Genomic DNA, 14,076 nt, shown 5'->3' with positions numbered 1-14,076 from the left:
AAATCCCACTACAAAAATGTGATATATACAATGGAGTTTATAGGGCATTTAATGTTTGCTATGCAGCTGACAGTGAATATAGTCTTTCAGGTCTATAATCTGGCACTATGTCTGAAATTCTGGTCTAGTCATAATTTCACAGGTCCTTAAAAACAGAACTGTCAAAATCTTTAAGAGAAATTAATTGATAACATAGGATCTTGAGTGTCTGGCGTCTGAGTGACACCCAGCTATACCATTTCACATCTAATCAAGGAAGATGGGAGTTTAAGTTAGCTGATTGTCTGTTTGAACCTGTTGGAATCCAGCTGGCTCAAATTCAGCCTGGCGAGCAATGTGGACAGAAGATGAAAAAAAAAAAAAAGAAAGAAAGAAAGAAAGACGTAAGCCAGCCTAGCCGGTTTGGCTCGGTGGATAGAGCGTCGGCCTGTGGACTCAAGGGTCCCAGGTTCGATTCCGGTCAGGGGCATCTACCTTGGTTGCGGGCACATCCCCAGTGGGGAGTGTGCAGGAGGTGGCTGATTGATGTTTCTAACTCTCTATCCCTCTCCCTTCCTCTCTGTAAAAAATCAATAAAATATATATATTTTTTAAAAAGACGTCAGCCAGAGAACCAGTGCATGAGCTAGTGCTTCCCACATTGTCAATAGAATTGCCTGGTGTAGCTGTGGATTCACTGCTGATTAGTTTCCTAAAATTTCTCAGTGACTAAAATGCAACTTTCTATCCCAGTGGCCCTTAAAAATCTATGAAGAATAGCAATAAATGAAAAACTACTTGAGTAAGAGCTAAAACTATGTGACAAGATTTTAAATGGTGAGAGAGCACCTGTGAGAAGGAAGTTACTGATGGTTGGAATGGTTAGGAAAACAAAGTTTGATGGAGGTAATAATGAAAGTCATTTTGCTTTAAGGATGGATGTTCGGAACCATGGTGGGAGGGCAGCCCAGCCCTTTTAGAAAACAGTGTGAACACTTAGTAGTGTGAGTGAGTGATGTCAATTCCGGAGGTGCTGGACCAGTTTAGTAAAGCGCAGACAAAAAGTGTTATAGAAGAGGTGGGGTGGTTATAGTGGAAGAGATTATCCAGGCTCTTAAATGCCGGCATTTTATTTAGACTGGATGCTGCAGGAAATTGGGAGAGGGCTGTTTTAGCGTAATAGAATGACAGGATGCAACAATGCTAAAGGAAGGTAAGTTTAACAGTGGTATCTAAGAAAGAGATAAAGTATACAGTTCAATTTAGAAGCATGAGTGATGCAGAATTGGTTTCAAGTCCTTCCCCTTTTCCCCTCCACCATGCTTTTTAGTCTCAAAGGGATGTTGTATTTATTTAGGCCTGTCTTAAGGGAAGAACAGAATCCCCACATAGAGGAGAATAATGTAATCTAGATAGAGGGAACGGCAAAATAAAGGCAAAGAGGTTCATGGGTGACATGTTCCCAAAAGGTTAACTAATCTGCTCAATATCACACTACTAGAAGCCCGGTGCACGAATTCGTGCATGGGTGGGGTCCCTTGGGGTAGCCTGTGGGGATCGGGCCTCAGCTCGCACCCCCAGGCTCGCAGCCCTAGCTCATACCTCCAGCCTCACAGCCCTGCCTGGCACCCTGCCATGGCCTGGCACCATCCCTTCACATGCTCCACCATCCTGCCTGCAGGAAGATCAATCAGGGCCAGGCCCTGCCTGGTTCCCTCAGTGCCTGGAAGCCAGGCAACGCCACCCCCCGCTACACCCCCCTGCCACTGGTCACCGTCTGCGGGGCGATCAGGCCCCCGCCTTGGCCTGGCACCACCCGCTCACCTGCTCCACCATCCCGCGATGGTCCCACTCTTATTGGGGCCCATCAGGGCCGGCAGTGCCTTCACTGCTGCCTGCTGCCAGTGCCACATCACCGACGCCTGCCATATTCCACGCTGCCCCCTGGTGGTCAGTGCACATCATAACAAGCAGTCGAACTCCCGGTCTCCCAAATGACCGCCCAAGGGACAATTTGCATATTAGGCTTTTGTTATATAGGATTAATGGGAGCCAAGTTCTGGAATCTAGGTTTCCAATGTTGTGTTTTTTTTTTCACTGTACCATCCTGCCTCTTTTTCCTAACTATAATACAACTCCCATTATTTAGCACATTTTATTTCATTGCTAGTAATACTTTAATTCATAATTTACCCAGCATGAAGTATGATTTACCTGAAGCCACTGAGGTGTCCAGTGGGTGTCCTAAGCTTCCAAAGGAGTTATGACAGTGGCAGAACACCTCCAATTCCACTTCTGAGACACCTGTGGGTGGACCAGAATGGCACATCAGTGGATTGCTGTTTTGGGAGCAAAATGGCTAAGGAGAATAACAATTTCTATACATGAAGCATACAGCTTATTTTCTCTGTTTTTAAAAAATGTATCTTTATTGTTGAAAATATTACAAATGTCCCTCTTTTTTTCCCCCATTGATTCCTTCCACCCCGCACCTGCCCCTCCCAGGCCTTCACCACACTACTGTCTGTGTCCATGGGCTGTGCATATATGCATCCTGTGGGTTTTGTTTGTTTGTTTGTTTTGTCCTTATACTTATGTCAAAAAAGTGATTGAGCGTCAACCTATAAACCAGGAGGTTGCTGGTTCAATTCCCAGCCCAGGTTGCATTGCATGCTTGATCCCCAGTAGGGGGCTTGCAGGAGGCAGCCAATTAATGATTCTCTCTCATCATTGATATTTTTATCTCTCTTTCCTTCTCGCTTCCTTGATATTTTATCAATAAAAAAATATTTTTAAAATAACTCTCTGACAGAACATGTTTTGGCTGCATTGATATTCTTTCCCCACCTTCTGATCCACACCCTAATCTCCACTCAAATACATTAGGCCATTTGACCTGAGTGGATACCAGATGAAGAGATCTGATGGAGCACTAAGCTCCGCACTATGGCCAACTTTTGTGCTTGCTGCAAATGACATCCATTGCTCTAACTTGTGTATATATTTCCCCCTTGGTTCCTTGAACTGGATATCTCAAGAATTACCAACTTAGTCATTAGCCCTTAGTAGCTTCCAAATATAAACTGGCTCATGCCAATTAGACCCTCATGCATGGCAACCATGGATGAGAAATAGATTACAGGTACTGATATTTAGGCTGGCGTCTCTCCCATAGGAACCAGGGAACATGGTTCAGAAAACTCAGTTGAGTTAAACAAATCAGGCCAAAGTCTTCATTGAAAACTTGAACGGAACCCAAGTCTCTTTTGAGGAACCAAAATGCTGTCAAGTCTCCATAGGTCAATGCTATTCCCACACATTTCTAGAAATAGGATCACATCTTAATTCCAAATCTTGCTGATTCAAGTAGCGTATTCTTTCAATCATGCTGTCTCCTAATATCTAGTGCAAGATTTTGAAATGGCAAATATAATCTTTGACCTCTAATAAAATTGTATAATGAGGTGAGTAAAAAACGACTCTCCCATTTTAAGAGAATCTTAAAATGAAGTGTGACTGAAAGAGAAAGAAAAGAATAGCCTGGTTGGCATGGCTCAGTGGTTGAGTGTCAACCTATGAACCAGAAGGTCATGGTTCAATTCCCAGTCAGGGCACATGCCCGGGTTGTGGGCCCGATCCACAGTAGGGGGAGTGCAGGAGGCATTCATCAATGATTCTCTCTCATCATTGATGTTTCTATCTCTCTCTCCCTCTCCCTTCTGCTCTGAAATAAAAATATATTTAAAGAAAAAAAGAAATAATAGAGCCAAGCAAGAGGTCATAGAAAGAAAAGCAGGGAGGTAGGGAAATCTTTTTTAAACTTTAAAATTAGGAATGATTTGTCTTTATGGTTAGTGAAGAAGGGAGTGGCTTTATCCTTTGTAAAGTAAGTTATTCATATATTCTACAAATGGATGCCAACCTATCTCTTCCAAAGTAGAAGCTGAAGGTTTATGAGCAGAAGCAACTTAAATATTTCATCTCTTCTTGTCTCTAGACTCTCTTTATTTAAATTATATATCCCTCTCCACCACCAACTTCTCTGTCTTCTATGGCGTGGACAAGTTGCATTTTCTTAGTTGAGAATTGGCTCGCCTGCATTTGCCCACATGGCCCACCATCAGATGGACCCCACACACAATGGACTAATGCTGAACTAGCCTGATGCTGAACTGGACTCGGCTGCAACATGGAAGGGAAACTCTGGACACTGGCTTTGCTTTTAGCTCTACTGAAGCCCCAGCTGCACTTCTTCCAGGACTGGATTAAGGGAAATGAGGCTTTAGAAACACAGAGATGTAATTCTGCACAAATAAAAACCACTCATTTTCCCATGCGAGTCTCAGAAAATTCTTTCTCTCCAGATATTGTAAGAACTCCACTCCCAACACTCTTTGGGGAAAGGGATACATCAACTTCCCGATAACAAGAGGACCATACTCTTTCTCCTCCTCTTCCTTTCTCTTCTGTCTTCTTGATCACTCTTTTCTCCCAACCCTCCTACCGTTCCTCCTTCTCCTCTTTGCCCAGTGCCTTCCTTCATTGTCTTCCCAAACTGCATCTCTGCCAATTCTTTGATTAAAAAAATACTGTGTCTTTATTTGAAAATGTCACACTCAGTTTAACTCCAAGCCCTAGCTCACCCATTCTTTTTACTTGTTAAAAAAAAACACATACAGCTATTTGAGTGCTTACTATGTTCTATGCTCTGTACTAAGCATCTTATTTTTATTATCTCATTTAATCTTTATAACAGCCTTTTGTGATAAACACATATCCATCTTATAGGGAAGAAAACAGTGAAAAAGAGGGTAAACGCATTGTCTGCACACAGTTTATAGGTGGAGATGAATCACTGCTCTGATTCACCTGCTTAGGGACATTGAGCAAAGTCTTGCCCAGCTCAGGTTCCAGCTCCTCCAATAGGGGGCTCTGTTGACATCCCTTTTACTTAATTAGTACTAATAATTGATATTTAACCACAAAATCCTTTTCATGATTACTAGGAATTGTCTTGTGTTCATGTCTTTCCCCCACAGTTAAATTAGATATATTTTCAGGGCAAGGAGAGTGTCCTATATTATCTTGTATTCCTCTCTGCTCTAGGACAGAAATACCTACACAGGAAGCGCTCAAATCCACATGGAATAAATGAATTAACACATTGATGGAGCTTTCTTAAGCCTGTCCCTTTGGCCTCTGATTATATTTAGAAGGTGCATTATGGTTATTCCTTAGGGCATCAACTCAGCTGCTAAAAAGTAATTTAAGCTGTTTGCTGTTGAGTAGATTCCCCCAAGTCCTTTTAACTAAATATAGATGTCATATATGAAAAAAAAAGGTGATAACACATGTGAAGCCTCCAGGTGTCTCAAATAAAACATATTACCTGCCTGTGCTTTTCTTCATCTGCTAAATTCAGAACACTTTCCTTTCTTTTAGCAGCATGAAGCTCTCAAGAGGAAAAAAGGAGCATATGATTTGTAGGGGACTCTCTTTTCTGGGATGCATTTCTTTTACATGAAAGTTAAAAGCTGAGATTTCCAGAATATCTGGACGCAATAGCAAGCACATCTGTTTACTAGGACGTTCTATTTAAGGGAAGATTAATTATTGGCAGGTGAGGGTCAAGGGGGAGGCTTTAAACTGGCAGGAAGTCTATTCAGAGGACATGTTATATTATAGAAAGGTGATTTTGGTGTTAAGCCTTATTAGTGATACAAGCTTGAAGATAAATCCACAGGTGCACACTTCTAAATTAACTTATCAATAAAAGCACACTCAGCATGCAATTAATCATTTCTCACCAGGACTCTGGGATATTTCATAAGGGTCTAACTTTCAGTTTTATTTTAAATTAATGTAGCAGGCGTTGCCTCTGACTTACACCGCCATACTACAAAATGGGACAATACACAAAACTCTCTGTAATTCAGATTTCCATTTTGTTTATTAGGAATGCTGTGTCATTGCTCAGGAAAATGGGATGATGCTTACATTGGTATATGTTGGGCCTCTTTCATCGAAATGGGTTCAGAAGGATTTTCCTGCGTTCTTGAGACAAATCTGTCCCAGGCCTTCTCTGTATTCTATGGCGTGGACAAGTTGCATGTAGTTTAGTAGCAGCCCTCTTTGCAGATGAGAAAAACCATAACACAAAGTAATAAACGGCTGGTTTGGGGTTTCAGTTAATAGTGGCAACATAATTCATATCCAGCAACAGCAATTTGTAGCTGAACTGAAGATATGGGCAATTTCAACAAATGATGGAAGTGAGACTGAATAGAATATAACAAAAGCAAAAATACACAAAGGTAAATGAAAATCACCATCCATTGAACAGAAAATTCAATAACTACAGTTTTATAACATGCTCCGATATGTGATAAAGCAAGCCTCCTTGTTACTATGGCACTCTCCCCTTGCAAAGGTGTCTAGGCTTGCTCATGGTTTATTATCCAGATGAAACTTAACCAGAGCCATCTGGGCTCTTCCGGTTCCCAAACTCTGCGCCCTCGTAGCCACCTAACCTTGCGTGAGGATTTGATTAGTATTACACGAATGGGCGTAGATTAATTTGGGGAGATTCTACCTTTTCTCATGAAGATTTCTTACCCAGAAACATGATGTGACTGTTCATTTATTCACCATTGCAGTTTAATATCAACGTCACCCACTACTGTTAAACAGTGACATGTCCAAGTCCCCTAGATTCACATTTTAGAAAATGTAGAAATAGTTTCCTACTGATTTGTAGCTGTATAGTTTTAAAAACCAGAATGGAAAAGGATTTACCTTTGAAGGTAAAGTGGAGAGCCACATTTTTTTTTTAATTAACAAAGCTTTAATGCATATTGAACATGGATCACGAATTTTGAGGGCAAGTGGAACTAGTTTAGATGCTAGAGCTGAAGACGAGTTCAAGCGACAAACTGTTATGCTTTGTTTTGAAAGGTTTATAGACACGTTTGCTGGGGAGAGGGAGGGATCTTCCGAAATACTGCCTTGCCCTTCATCCTAGCGGAGTTCCGTTTCTTTCCTCTCTCGGGCCTGGGGCAGGTGCAGACCAGATGATCAGGATCAGAGAGAATATTCTTTGATCTAACCCTAGGTCCTGAAAACTGAAATTGAATGACCAGTGTCCAAGGACCTATTTGCTCAGTGGCATTCAGGCTTTGTTAGGTGACTTCTCAGCCAGCTGCCCTGGTGGGGAAAGGCCGCGGACTGAAGGCATGGTGGATGGTGGATGGTGGATGGTGGATGCCGAGTTTGGGAACAGACCAGCTCAAGCTGATTGCTTTCAGCTTTTTGTTACATTTGGTTTGGACGTGAGGGACGGCAAATGTCCAAGCCCCTTTGTTTTGTCTAAGTGGTATCTTGCTTTACCAATTACTTCTGGAAGCTTGACCTGACTCTCTACAATGTTTTGCCAAGTTATTATTTCTTTCTAAATAGTGGGCCAGGAGGAAGGAAGAAGAGCACATGACCCTTCGGCAAATTCCACCCCCCGCTGGGGTCCACCGCTCAGTCCTTTGTTTCCCCAGCACTGTGGCCCAGCGCCTGCTCTTTATCATCCTTTCATGCAGGACCCAGGACTCTGCTCCTCCCAGCAACATGTATTCAACTGTCACCATTGTCCCTACAGATCCATTAACTCGGTTGCTTCAAATCCCTAAATGCCCAAAGCAGCTCCCTCCTTCTCTCTCTCTCTCTCTCTCTCTCTTTCTCTCTTTCTCTCACTCTCTCTTTCCTATCCTCCCACCTTTGGTGGCAGAAGATATGGCTAAAGACACACCATAAGTAGACAGAATTAATGACTGACATACTAAGTTGATCACAGTCATGCAACCTAGATCCGTATCTCTATATGCACCTACCAGCCTTCTTTCTCTTCCATTTATTGCACGTGCAGCTGAGCCAGGTGCTTAATGCGTTTTCTGCATAACATCCCCAAGGAAAGTATTCTTATCTCCACTTTACAGACTTTAAGAACTGAGCGGTGAAGTCACTGGTCCACAGCCACACAGCTAGTGAGAGGTGGTGCCTGGATTAGAACACCAGTCTGCCTCAACCCAAAGACTGTACCTTCCTGCTTCCAAATCATATCTGAAATTTTATAACACAGAGGGCAGCTAATAGGTATAATTTCTACCATAGTTATAGAAAACTGAAGTAGGTAAGGGTTTTTCATATGATACACATGCTTAATTTGGGGCAATAATATCATATTTTGCTTAAGAGGCATTTTTCCTAAGCTACCCCAAAATATAACCATTCAGGTTTCATCATTCCTGCCCCCCCTCCTCCCCCCGCCCCGTCTTCCTCTTGTAGGTGGAACTAGAGGGGAAAGTGCCTGGGATGTTTGAATGTCCCTGTGAGCTTGTCAACACATATTTATGAATGTTTTTTGTGGGGCTCAAAGTGGACCAGGCCAGTCCATGTTTTAGGAGACTTCACCCTATCTAAGGAGTCAAGAATAAAAAGGCACCCTAGCTGGTTTGGCTCAGTGGCTAGAATATCGGCCTGCAGACTGAAGGGTCCCAGGTTCATTTCCAGTCAAGGGCATGTACCTTGGTTGCGGGCACATCCCCAGTGGGAGGTGTGCAGGAGGCAGCTGATCGATGTTTCTCTCTCATTGATGTTTCTAACTCTCTATCTCTCTCCCTTCCACTCTGTAAAAAATCAATAAAATATATTTTTTAAAAAGAATAAAAAGGCAAAGTAGAAAGCAGGATTAAAAACAGGGTGATTTTGCTAAGTGCAAATCATAGGTAACTAATGGTCATCTTCAAGCTAAGGAAAACATCACCAGGAGATGTAGTAGTCAGGGGAGGCTTCTTGGAGGAGGTGGAATTTAAGCTGAAACTTTGCAGGACATAGACTTAGTAGACATGATGAGGATGTTCTACACACAGTCTTGTAACATAGAACTAGGAAAAACCACATACATGATGATAAATTCTCATTTTGCAGATAACCAGATAGAAAACTTGAATGGTTAGGGATTAGAGAAGAGACCAGGAAGGGGGGGACATTGATCTGGCCACTTCAGTTGCAGGCAAGGGTAGACTGCTGTTGCTATAGGAATTTGGTGGGAGATAGGGTCAGAAAGTTGGGGCCAAATAACAGAGGGCCAGCCCCTCAGACTGAGAAATTCAAACCGAGGGTCCATGTGGGACTTCTCAGCTGGGAAAAGCTTTGAGGGAAGAAGTGTTTGTGGAAGTGCAGTCTGCCATGGTGGACAGAAGAGGCAGTGGACCAGTTAGGAGGTTGTTGTAATGAGCCACGTGCGATACGCTCATCACACTGGAGCAGTAGCTGTGGGCCAGATGTGGAGGCGTTTGAAAGGAAGGACTTGCAGAATCTGATGACAGATTAGCTATGGGGTGAGAAGGAAAAAAAAAAAAATAGCTACCAGGCTAATTCTTCTTCCCAGCATATTGAGATAGAATTGAAAATATTTTAAATAGGAAACATATTTAGGACAAACTTTTTCCAAAAAAATCTTCTTTCAAATACCAATCCCTTCCCCTGCCCCCTCGCATGGATCTAACCTAAAGTAGGTAAATGTACCATATGACCAAAATCTTAATTTTATATATGAGCCTCTTTTTCTTCAAAGTCAATAATTATGATTTTAAAAAAAGAATCTATTTAGAAACAACCTTCTTAAAAATTTTAACCCCCTTAAATTTGCTTTATGCTCTCCATCCAAAAATATTGCACAGGGCCCAAAAGACCAGGTGTCTTGACCTGACCCATTGGTTGGCCGCATCCACGTGGCAGTGGTTGGGGAAAGCTCAGTACTCAGTATCAGAAATCCACTTCATGGATCTTTAAAAGATAAAACCATTTAAAATCTAAAACACAAACGAACCAAGCTCCCACCCATCCCCATGTGGATAGGCAGATATACTTAAGAAAAGTCATGCAAAGTGTCACCGTTGCCATTTGTCTCCATTAGTACAATGGCAATGACCACAACAATGTCCCTGAAGTAACATAAACTTCCTTGGGGAAAAAACAGAGTTAGGACCCTTTTAGTTCTTTGATGAAGGTCCCTCCTCATAATTTACCTTGCGTTCACTGACTACCTGGATGCATGTGCCCTAGTTTTCCATCCCACCATAAACATGGATTTTGTAAATTAATGAATCCAGCTTTCAGATCGCGTTTCACCCCGAGGATGCGTCCCCTTATTGCATGGCAGGATAGCGGGACGCATCCATAGTGCAAACTGAGATCTGCACCCCAGGTCTTCACTCCCTGAGCCAGAGACCCCTGGTGCTCAAGCACTTTTACAGCTGTTGGAATACTGATGGGAAATTCATGTGTGCTACGGGCCCAAGTGCTGTCACAAAGAATCCAAATGTCAAACTGAGGTATGCGGAAGTCACCATAAATATGTCTCTGCATGTGTACCATCTGCAACAGTCGATTCAGAATGTGACAAGAGACTGGGCTTGCTGTGGGCACTGTCTTTCAAGCAGACCCTTTTAAGTTTTGCTCAGTGACTTCATATTAGGGGAACTAACACACAATTTGGTCTTCTCGAGGTGTGCATTAATTATTCCTCAACACTTCCTTTCTTGTTTCCATCTTTAAAAAGAAACATATTTTTATTGACTTTTTTTCAGAGAGAGAGTAAGAGAAAGGGAGAGAGAGAAACATTGATGAGAGAGAACTCTGATTGGCTGCCTCCTGCATGCCCCTTGCGGGGGATGAGCCCACAACCCAGGAATGTGCCCTAAGTGTCGAACCGGAGACCTCTTGGTGCACGGGTCGATGCTCAACCACTGAGCCACACTGGCTGGGCCCTTGTTTCCATCTTGCCTAGTCCTACGTGCAATTGACTTGGTGGTGGTGGTGGGGTGGGCGTGGGAAGGCTGGTGATTGTCCCATATTGTCAGACTCCCGGGGCAGGTGGCCTGGTGGTCAGTCTGCAACAGTAGTAGCCTATGATTGTGGCCAAACAGTGACTTGCCTTTGTAAGATGCCATCACACCACACCTCACGGAGAAGCACATCTGTGAGGAGGAACTTTTTCTCCTGAAATATTTCTGCGATGGTGAAAAATGGCATCACTGGTCAGCACCGGACCTGCCACAGGCCGAGCGCAGTCCTAACCCCGAGGCAGCATGGGCCAGTTTCCTAAACCCCCGCTCCACGGTAAAGCCAAAATGGAATGACTGGAATTCCAAAAGACTCCAGCTTACGAACTCAGTCCTGTTTTGGTTATGTAATATTGGGAATCGGATAATGCCCCGTCCTGGTAACCGCCTGCTTATTTATGAGGCTATTTTCTCATTGAACTGCTCAGACCATATCCGGAGCACATTCTGAATCACGAGTAAACACTGCACTAAAATAGTGCTGGAATCATAACTTTTTAAGAAGGGAATTCAACACATCGACGATCTGGTTGTAAAGAGTGTACGTAATGCAACTTGAAACATAACTTTATGGGCATCTTTATCCAGATGAATATAAAAATCACAAAGCACGAGCCATAAATCCTGTTATGCAACCTGTTAAGCAGCTCCCATTTCAGAAGAGCTCGCATACAGTGTTATTCACTGAGCCTCTTCACCTGTGGCGGGCGAGGATGGTGTTGGGTTTCTCCACCGAACGTGCAAGCCCGCTGGGAGGCAGAGTCCTGAGCGCCACCGCCGGGACATGAATATTGATGAGGGAGGCAAGTCTGCGAGGGCGCACAGGGAGTACCTCGCCGGCTCCCCTAGCTTGATCAAACATTTCAACACTGAAAATTCAGTTTCTGATCCCTGTGAAAACAGGGCATCCATTCGAAAGGCCTTCTTTATACCACAGACTAAGCAAGGTATAGAAACCCCACTGTTGTTTTCAGTTCGATTTAATTTTGGTGGGTGCTTTGGGCAGAGCGGTTACGTTACACACAAGTTGAAAACTCATTTATCTGTTGCTCAAGCTTCGGGATGACCATTCATTTCCAATGATCAATTTATAATGAAGACCTTTTTTTTAAAAAAAAAACAAAGAAAACACGCTTGTTTATAACTCAGCCAGAAAAAAATCTATTTGCATTTAATTAACACTTCAGATAGCCCGTTTAAAACCCATAAACGTAGTGGCTTTAGTGATCCATTCCAGAGATGCTGCAGCAGTTTTCAATGACTTGTAAAACTTTCACAAACAGATCTGCAAATGAATTACCGCCCACTGCTCCCTGCAGCTGCTGAGGGCTAAGTTAAAGAGCATGTTCCCACTTCCTCCTTTTCTGTTTCTCCTCCAGCTCTAAGCATTTTTGTTTTAGTAAAGCGCTCCCATCAGGGGCTCGGAGGGCTGCGGCTGCTCTGAAGGAGTTTTCCAACTTCAGAGCCCCATCCCCAGGCTGGTTTACACACACTGTGGCCCGTCGTAACTCAGACACAAGCAACACGGCAAAAACCCGTTCAGAAAGCATCTCACCTCCGCCAGCCACTCAGGAACAGACCCTGACAAGAACCTTTATAAACGGAGCGGTAAAACGCAACAGTTTGGAAGCGAATTTTTTTCATTTTGAAAGCCAACACGGGCGCTTTCTTGGCCTCACCCGCCCCGTGGGAGCAAGGCATAGCTCCCACTTTGGGTGTGCAACGGGGACGGCAAAGGGCACACGCGCGGCTCCAGCGGGCATTTCCTTCGCCGCACCTTCAAGAGCAAGGCAGGAGGAGCGCTAGTTCTGCAGAGACAGCCAAGCCCGAGCGACGCTCCCTGTTATCTGTCAGCCGCACAATAGCAGCATTGAGAAGATAGCAGCAACTGGCTCTGACAAGTGCGCTGTGCTAGCATTCCATTCAAACGAGAGAGAGAGAGAGAGAGAGAGAGAGAGAGAGAGAGAGAGAGAGAGAGAGAGAGAGAGAGAGAGAGAGAGAGACATTCTTAGACTTTACCTGGGGGGAAAAACCCTGCTTGTCTTGGGGCTGCAGGAAAACGAATCCCTCCTCCTGCTCCACAAGCAAAGTCGTTCTGCTGCCTGCAACTCTCCCCCTTGGAGGAGACCACACAGCTCCGGCAAGGCAGCCTTCCTGCTCCTAATCCCCACTCGAACGTGATGACACACACTAACCCCAACCATCTGGTGAAACACGTCCGCGAGCGCTCAGCACAGCGGTGTGTCAAGACGGGCTGCCCAATCCAATTGCCGGGGCCGGGGCCGGGGCCTCTCCCCGACGGAGGCCGAGGGCAGGGCTGGCAGCGGAGGTCTGAGAACCCCCGGGCCGGTAACCTGAGATCGGCTCGGAGAAAGGGCGGCTATAAAAAGAGAAGTGGGAGGTGCTAGCGAGAAGGTGGAGGGAGTGGGTTCTCCCGGTGGCCAGTTGCGCGTTACTTTTCACAACTCCCTGCGCTCCCCCGGGGACGTTGGGGGGGGACCCTCCGCGGGACGCCCAGGAACCCTAAAAAAAAAAAATCTTTTCCTGCCGACCTAAGTGGGGGCCATCTCCTCCTCCTCCTCGCCCCCGAAATGACAGATTCCTCTTGACATCCTGGTAAAAGCGTTCCTGGAGGAGCGGCTTGCACGGAAATGTGACATCTTATCTACATTTTTGAAACCTAAACTCCTACCTTCCCTCGGTTAAATCGTGGCTGCCTCCAGCATGCCTTGGGAGGAAGCGGGTGGGGGCGCAGCTCGGAGCAGAAACTTCTCTGTTCCCCGCACACGGCTTCACTGCTTGCCACGGGCTCAACTTCAGGAAGAGCCCGTGAAATTCATTTTGGTTTCCACGCGTGGAAGGGCGCACGCGCGCCCACAGGTAGCGGTGGCTTTCACTGCATCACTTGCCGCGTCCACAGACGTGGCTTTGTAAAAAGCCCTCGGTCCCAGAGAGCTGTTCTCTGTCATTGATTATTTTTATGGGCTTCTAGTTAATTGCACTTATAACGTCCATATCGCTCCAACAGCTCATTAACAATTTTGCTTTGAAATGGTTTCCATTTTGGGTCATTTCAATACCTCCTTCTTACCGTGCGTTTCTTCCTTCCTTCCTTTCTTCTTTTCTCTGAACTGTTTTATAGAACTAATTACTTTGATAGCAGTCTGAACTAGAAAATGGCTATACTTGTTACACCGCTTTTAGG

The 14,076-nt window shown here is 44.5% G+C and overlaps 1 protein-coding gene across 4 annotated transcripts in view; it reads right to left on the bottom strand.

The window, feature by feature from the left end:
• The window catches only part of SULF1 (sulfatase 1), a 172,061-nt gene extending 158,856 nt beyond the window's left edge, over window positions 1-13,205 (bottom strand). For all 4 annotated transcript variants that reach the window (XM_028158760.2, XM_054708265.1, XM_054708264.1 and 1 more), the window contains exons 1-2: window positions 12,891-13,205; window positions 2,194-2,283 (exon numbers count right to left, since the gene is read on the bottom strand). The gene's annotated coding sequence lies outside the window, so the exon portion shown is untranslated. The remainder of the gene's footprint in view (window positions 1-2,193; window positions 2,284-12,890) is intronic.
• Between the last annotated feature and the right edge of the window lie 871 nt (window positions 13,206-14,076).

This window comes from Eptesicus fuscus, chromosome 19, assembly GCF_027574615.1.
Source record: "Eptesicus fuscus isolate TK198812 chromosome 19, DD_ASM_mEF_20220401, whole genome shotgun sequence".
NCBI lineage: Eukaryota > Metazoa > Chordata > Mammalia > Chiroptera > Vespertilionidae > Eptesicus > Eptesicus fuscus.
This window is presented reverse-complemented; position numbering and strand designations above follow the sequence as displayed.